This window comes from Psammomys obesus, unplaced genomic scaffold (genome assembly GCF_907164565.1).
Source record: "Psammomys obesus unplaced genomic scaffold, mPsaObe1.curated_primary_1811, whole genome shotgun sequence".
In the NCBI taxonomy this organism is placed as follows: Eukaryota; Metazoa; Chordata; class Mammalia; order Rodentia; family Muridae; genus Psammomys; species Psammomys obesus.
This window is the reverse complement of record NW_026596117.1, coordinates 7,816,943-7,824,118: the sequence shown is the minus strand read 5'-3', so window position 1 is coordinate 7,824,118 and position 7,176 is coordinate 7,816,943. Positions and strand designations below refer to the sequence as shown.

Here is a 7,176-nt window from a genome sequence, read left to right as displayed (position 1 = left end):
CCCCCAACATCTGGCTCCTGAGTCCTTATTGGTAAATGAGAACAGTTGTGATTTTCATTGTTGTTTATAACAACATGCATCTTTTCTTATACAATATATCCTAGTTACAGTTTCACCTACTTCTACCCTCCCCATTTCCTCCCCACTTTCAGTCTAGATCCCTTTATGCTTGTTTGTTTTCAGCAGACAAACAGAAAAGTTCTTGATGGAGAAAAAGAGAAGGACTGAGAAGTCCTGTGGAGGGTTAACAGTAATCAGAATATATTGTGTGAAATAAATCTATTTTCAAAAAAGGAAAACAGAAAAAAAAAATAAAAGGACTGTAAATAGTTTGAAAAATATCAATTTTATAGAGGAAAAGAAGGGCCAAATAAATTCTAGTTTATGTTCTAAAATAATATCATGATAGTGTGATATTCTAGGTGAGGATGTGCGATCCAGTATGCTTCTGTTACCTAGCACAGATATAATAACCCTGTGTTACTTCAAACTTAATCGTACTGAGTATTACGCAAGTATGGATGGCGTCTTATTGCTTACTCAAAATAGAGATCTCTTGACAGAGTATAATGAATTTGTTTTGGACAGTATGACTTTTTCTAACCAGTATACTCCCTACAAAAAGAAAAATAATAATAAAATAAAGCTACACTCTAGGATTCAGTATCTAATTTTAGATATTTATTTGACATAGGCAATAGGAAACTTCACTTTGTTTAGTTGTATGGTGTGATACAAATAATAATAAAAATATTAATAAAAACAATTTTTATTAGCTTCAGGTTTTCCTGAAAGCTGTTTCTAGTTGACTATTGTCCAAATGATTAAATAAGGAATTTTTATGATTAAAAAGGTTTAATTGTCAGCTAACTTTTATAACCTAATAATGCTCTCATTATCCCAGACCATCTCTAGTTATAGCTGTTAATCTCATGTATGAAATATATAATGTTTAAATTAACCTTATGATATGATACATTTATGATATTCATATGAATAAATGATATAAAAAGCTTATTTGTATTCTTTATTTTTGACACTAACTTGTGGAATGGCATCTTCTAACAACAACAATAACAAAAGGCAAGGACTACTAAAACGCTTGAGAAGAATTTCATTGCATTATTCATAATATGTTTCTGATTGTATCCTTTTGATTAGATTTAAGTTGTGTGCTTCCTCTTAATTATACTCAAATTTACATAAACTATAACTTTTCAATATTTTTCCTTTTCATCCAAGAAATATTGAGGTGGGGGCTAAAAAGATTATCTTATTAACTTACACTTAACTTCAGTACCATATTTTATTTTGAGTGTGTGTGTGTGTGTGTGTGTGTGTGTGCTTGTATGTGTTACTATGGTGTGCATAGCAAGGTCAGACAATACATTGTAGGAATTAGCTGTTTCCTGACATGTGAATTTCAGAGCTCTAACTAAGATTATCAGATAGCAAATGCCTTTACTTGTTTAGCTATTATCTGATCCCCTTGAACATTAATTTAAATATATGAATCTATTAACTGATAAGTGGTAAGTGTGTATGTGCTCATATTGGGGAATCTTTGATTCTTTAGTAACAAACATTTTTTTTTATTTCATGATTTCCTTATTTTTCTTTTTCTTTTTTTTATTAATTACAGTTTATTCACTTTGTATCCCCCATAAGCCCCTCCCTCCTCCCCTGCTGGTCCCACCCTCCCTCCCCCTTCTTCATGCATGCCCCCTCCTCAAGTCCACTGATAGGGGAGGTCCTCCTTTCCTTCCTTCTGATCTTAACTTTCATTAAATAATAAAACAGTATTCCATGAAGCATAGTACTAATAAAGGACAAAGAATTATATAACTAAAGCATCAAATTTATTTCAGTCTTATAGATATAGGAATATATAAAAGATTTAAATTACTTGAAAGCATGTAGCTCAAGATACATACAGGAATCAATGTTAGGGGATGCCATGTAGTATTTACTGCATAAACAATTTCATTTCTAAACAACATATGCTTTTATAATAAACAATGTTTGAGATTTTGTTTAGCATAATGGAAAATTCCCAATTTTGATTATCTTATACATTAGCTATAAGTTTGTGAATTATTTTACTTAACTTTTTAAATAGTAAATATTAAAAATAATCTGTAAAATTTATGAATTCATGAAAATTAATTAGTAATTTTGAACATTTAAATAATTTTCTTTTCAAGCTAAAATATTCTACACCATTTATGCAAATAATAATGTAATAAAGACAACTTGAACACTCTCATTTTCATTTTGAAAAATGTATACATTGAATTCCATCTTATGTATATCAAATCTCATACTGAACTGTGACTGTTGGTTTGCAAAAGGATTTAACTTTTCTCCTGCCCCCCCGCCATGCCTTTTCTGTGTTGATTTTTCTCTCAGCTCATCCTTCCTTGGACAGCTATGAAGTTAGAATATTTTCAAGTCAATTCTCATCTTTCTGTGTGCTTCTCAGAGAATGCAGACAAATATTTATCTGTTGTTATAAAGAGAGAAAATCCCAGCCATTCTATTTTACCAATGAAGACTCAGGGGCCAAATGCTGGGTTGAAAACTTGCTGGCTCAGAGAGGTACTGGAAGCACCCAGCTCATTTTCCTTCTCAGCTCATGTCCCAGAGGAAAACACCCACTAGCCCACCTGACAGCACAGGAGAAAAAGCCAAAAGCCAAAACCAAAGAGCTAAAGAGCTCTTTCTTCTTTGCCACACTGTCTTAAGTATACTACCACTCAATGCCCCTCCTTTCTACTTAATTTCTGTCAGCTAGGTTTTCGGTCTGCCTCTTGACCTTGGGTTAAAGGTTTGGTTTTTTGTTTGTTTGTTTTTGGGTTTTTTGTTTTTTTGTTTGTTTGTTTAATACTATGCATAGAAAATTCTTGGATAAAAGGTGTGTGCTAGGGCTGAGCCACACTGTAATCACCTGTTTATAATAAACAGAAAGTTCTTGATTTAAAGGTATGTTTTAGGACTGAACCACAGCAAACAAAAGAGAGGATTTTACAGTTCACAATGGAATCAAATATCCTGCAACATTTATCAGTTAAACCTAGACCATTGTTATCTTTTTGCCTTATGTTCTCCAAAATTATTACCCCTAGTCACATTGGTAGATTTATTCTACTTTTCCACATCTGTAATCTCAATTATCATTTCAGTTAAACTCTTGAATCAATAATTGTAATGAAGTCTAGCTCATTCTCTTTGCTTTGGGTATCCACATATCTGTGAATTTATGGGCAGCACAGGTTAGACTTACTGGTTGGAAAAAAATGTTAAAGCTAACTTTAGGTGAATAGTGAAGATGAGAGATTTTTCTTTGAGAAATAGGAATGAGATAAACAAGATCAACAATACTGTAATAAATTCTCAAAATACTAATAAATAAACAAAGAGCTAAATGTGATACTAGCATTTTCTTCAATGTGGAACTCTTAATAAATTAATATGAAATGAAGCTGAATATTTATTTAATGGAAAACAAAACTTTTATTTATTTATTTTAAAATTTATTTTTAAAATTCACTTTGCATATCAATCTTAGCCCCTTCCTTCATTTCATCCTGGTCCCACCCTCCCTAGCTCTTCCCCCCATCTGCCTACCCCTCTGCAAGGGAAAGCCCTCCCTCCCCCAATCAACTGACCCCAGCCTATCCAGTCTATCAGGACTAGCTGGATCCTCTTCTTCTGTGTCCTGATAAGGCCATCCCACCAGGGCAATGTGATTGAGGAGCAGGCAGCAGAGTTCATATCAGAGAGAGCCCCTGTTTCACTGACTAGGGAACCCACATGGAAACTGAGGTGTTTATTGGCTACATCTGAGCAGGAGGCCTAGATCCTCTCCATGCATGGTCCTTGGTTGGTGCATCAGACTCTGAAGGCACCCCTGGACCCAGGTTTGTTGGCTTTGTTGGTCTTTATGTAGAGCTACTGTCCACTGCACTCTTCCAGAATCATCAGCCTAGAAGTATAACTAAGCAAGCAAAAAAATACTTTGACAACAACTATATTAAAAAAAAACAACAGATTAAATGAATTCAGAAAATAAATATGAAAACAAATGAGCTTTAAAAGCACTAATATAGTCCTTGTGCTCTCCCCAAAGTTTGGCTATGAGTCTCAGCATCTACTTTGATCCCCTGCTGGGTGGAGTGTTTCAGAAGGATCACATCCTGTTCTCTCTCTTCAACCACCTTCATATTCCTATGGGCACTTGATTTTTGACAAAAGAGCCAAAACCATACAATGCACAGAAGATAGAATCATCAACAAATGGTGCTGGTGGAACTGCATGTGTACATGAATGAAAATGCAAACAGATCCATATTTATCACACTGTACAAAACTAAAGTCCAGGTAGATCAAAGAGCTCAACATAAAACCAGACATATTAAATCTCCTACAAAAAAAAAAAAATGTAAGGAAGAACCTTGAACTCACTGGCACAGGAGACAACTTCCTGAACAGAACACCAACAGCCCAGGCTCTAAGATCAACAGTTAATAATTAGAACCTCATGAAAATGAAAAGCTTCTGTAAAGCCAAGGACATTGTCAATAGAACAAAACCACAATCTACAAAGACTGGGAAAGGATCATCACCAACCTTACATGATAAAGAAGGCTAATATCCAAATTAAAATTTTTCTTGATGCTTCTTGATCAGAATGAAATAAACCCATTGAGTGTTAACTGATTTAAGAGCTATAAATAGATTTCAACAAAATATTATTTAGTTTCTAATAGCTTTCAATTTTCTTGTATTGTCTTTACCCATATATATATCAGAAAGTTTCGTTATTATAGTAGGACTTAGTTTTGTGTTCTTTAATGTTTGAATCAGAATCCCAGTGTGGGAATGGACCAAAGAAATTCTCATCCAGTGTTTCCCAGTGAGTATTCTCTCCGACTCTTGAAACTCTGAGTTCAGAGAAAGAACTAGAAAGGCTTCCAAGGACACAGCATTCTCACTCTGAACTCACCTCAATTTCATTTTCATTTCAATTTTGGTTCAGGATCATCAGCCTAGAAGTATAACTTAGCAAACAAGAAAATACTTCAACAACAACTATTTAAAAAAAAACAGATTAAATGAAATCAGAAAATAAATATGAAAACAAATGAGCTTTAAAAGCACTAATAGATTAAGTCAGCCCGGAGAATATGGTCATTGGTTTAAAAGACGCTGCCCAGTTTCCACTGAAACATCACAAATATGTTCTGCCTCTGCTAATTCAATATTGTAGGTATTTTTTAAGACATTTTCTTGCCTATTTTTTGCCTCATCACTTTGAACTCCACCTAGCTGATGCTTTAGTGGGGAAGATTAAAGAATGAAATTAGCCCACTGCAGCCCAACAAAGGCCCTAAGTGCCCTGATTCTTTTCCAGTGATTGATGCACAAAGGACTCCTCACTGCCTCAGCCTTCTCTAGATGTGGTCTAATAGGAACTCCCTTTCAACTCCAATGTTAATAGCTCTAGTATAGTACATCAAAGAAGTCTCATGATGTGCTTAAAGACAAAGTAAATACTAAATTTACTAAACTGTGTGTCTGGAAGATGCAGAATGTTATGACCTTTACAGTACCCTCAATTTATTTTAAATGCTTTCTACTTAAAAAAATTAAATTTAAAAAAAATTAAATTTCAGTATAATCCAAAATTTTAAATAGCAGAAGTCTAAAAGCTTCAAAACTGGCCTGTACCTTTCCTGAGTGGCTGGACCAGATGTTACCTGGCCAAGCATCTTTGCATCTACTAAGCATTTAAATGGGTAGCAAAGGGATACTTACCTTCCACAAATTCTTTGCCACAATTTGAAACATTCATACTTTATGAAAACTGAAAAGAAGACTAAAAAAAGAATAGGTATATAATAGTCTTAGCTCCTGGTTTGAAATTTCTCTGATGTTGTTATTTTTATTTAGATGATCTTTGATAATTCATTTATGATTCACATTTAAAGGTAATATTTAGTGAGAATTAAGGTGAGGTCAAATATTTCAATACACAAATAACATAAATAATACAATCAAAAATCACTTAAGAAGTGGAGAAAATTACACTGATGATAAATTTATTTTATGTATTATGTAAAATAACTATTGCAAATATATGCAGAAAACTGATATCCTACTTTCCTTGTAATGCAATTCTACTTCTAAAACTTAGTAGCTACAGCAGCCAGGGTGTTGAGGGCTGTGCAGGTGGTCACTAGGGCCACGGTGGCAGCTGACGGTGGGTGTGTTGGCCTTTGACAGCAGAATGTTGGTTACCGCAGCACTTAACCTAATTGGCAAGAAAGCCTTTTCCACTTCGGTGAGTGTTCTAGCACGTGGGAGTGTTGTGAAGTGTGAAGACTATGCTCTCCCTACTTAGGTGGACCCACCGGATGTGGCCCATGTCAAGCTGCTGCCTGCCAGCAGATGGCCCTGAAGGAGAAGGAGGAGGCCTATTGGAACAGGCTGTCTAGGGATGAGAAAGTTCAGTTGAGCTACATCCAGTTTAATGAGAGCTTGCTGACATGAAGTGGCTTAGCAATGAGTTGAAGACAGTTGTGGGCGTGACCATGTTTTTTACTGGCTTCACTGCCATCCTTTTGATTAGGGAGAAGAGCTACATGTATGGTCCCATCCCTCATACCTTTGATAGTGACTGGGCGGCCATGCAGGCCAAATGGATGCTGGACTTGAAGGCCAGCCCCATTTAGGGCTTCTCCACCAACTGGGACTACAGCAAGAACAAGTGGAAGAAATGAGACCCTTTCTTGACAGCTCCCTGCCCTTACTGGGCATGCTGGAAGCTGCTGTGTCCAACGGTCCATGCTAATAAATCACCAGCTCACGTGAAAAAAAAATTAATTGCTACTTCTTATTGTGTAATGAAGAATAACTATTTCTATACTTGTACAATAGAGATTATTAATAAGTACATATATGTTTCAGGATTTATCAATATTTAAAGCTAAGCTTCAAGCTTTTCTTTCTGCTTTATCGTAACTATTCAGTGTCAAATGGTTTGTGTAGTTTCAGGTAATAGATACATGATACATAAATGATAGATAAGCAATAAGTAGATGATAGGTAGGTAGGTAGATATACATACATACATACATACATACATACAAACATACACACATGCACACACACATA

At 35.0% G+C, this 7,176-nt stretch overlaps 1 pseudogene; it reads left to right on the top strand.

The window, feature by feature from the left end:
- The first annotated feature begins 4,881 nt into the window (after positions 1-4,881).
- Positions 4,882-6,782, top strand: LOC129692663 (cytochrome c oxidase subunit 4 isoform 1, mitochondrial-like; annotated as a pseudogene).
- Positions 6,783-7,176: the final 394 nt, after the last annotated feature.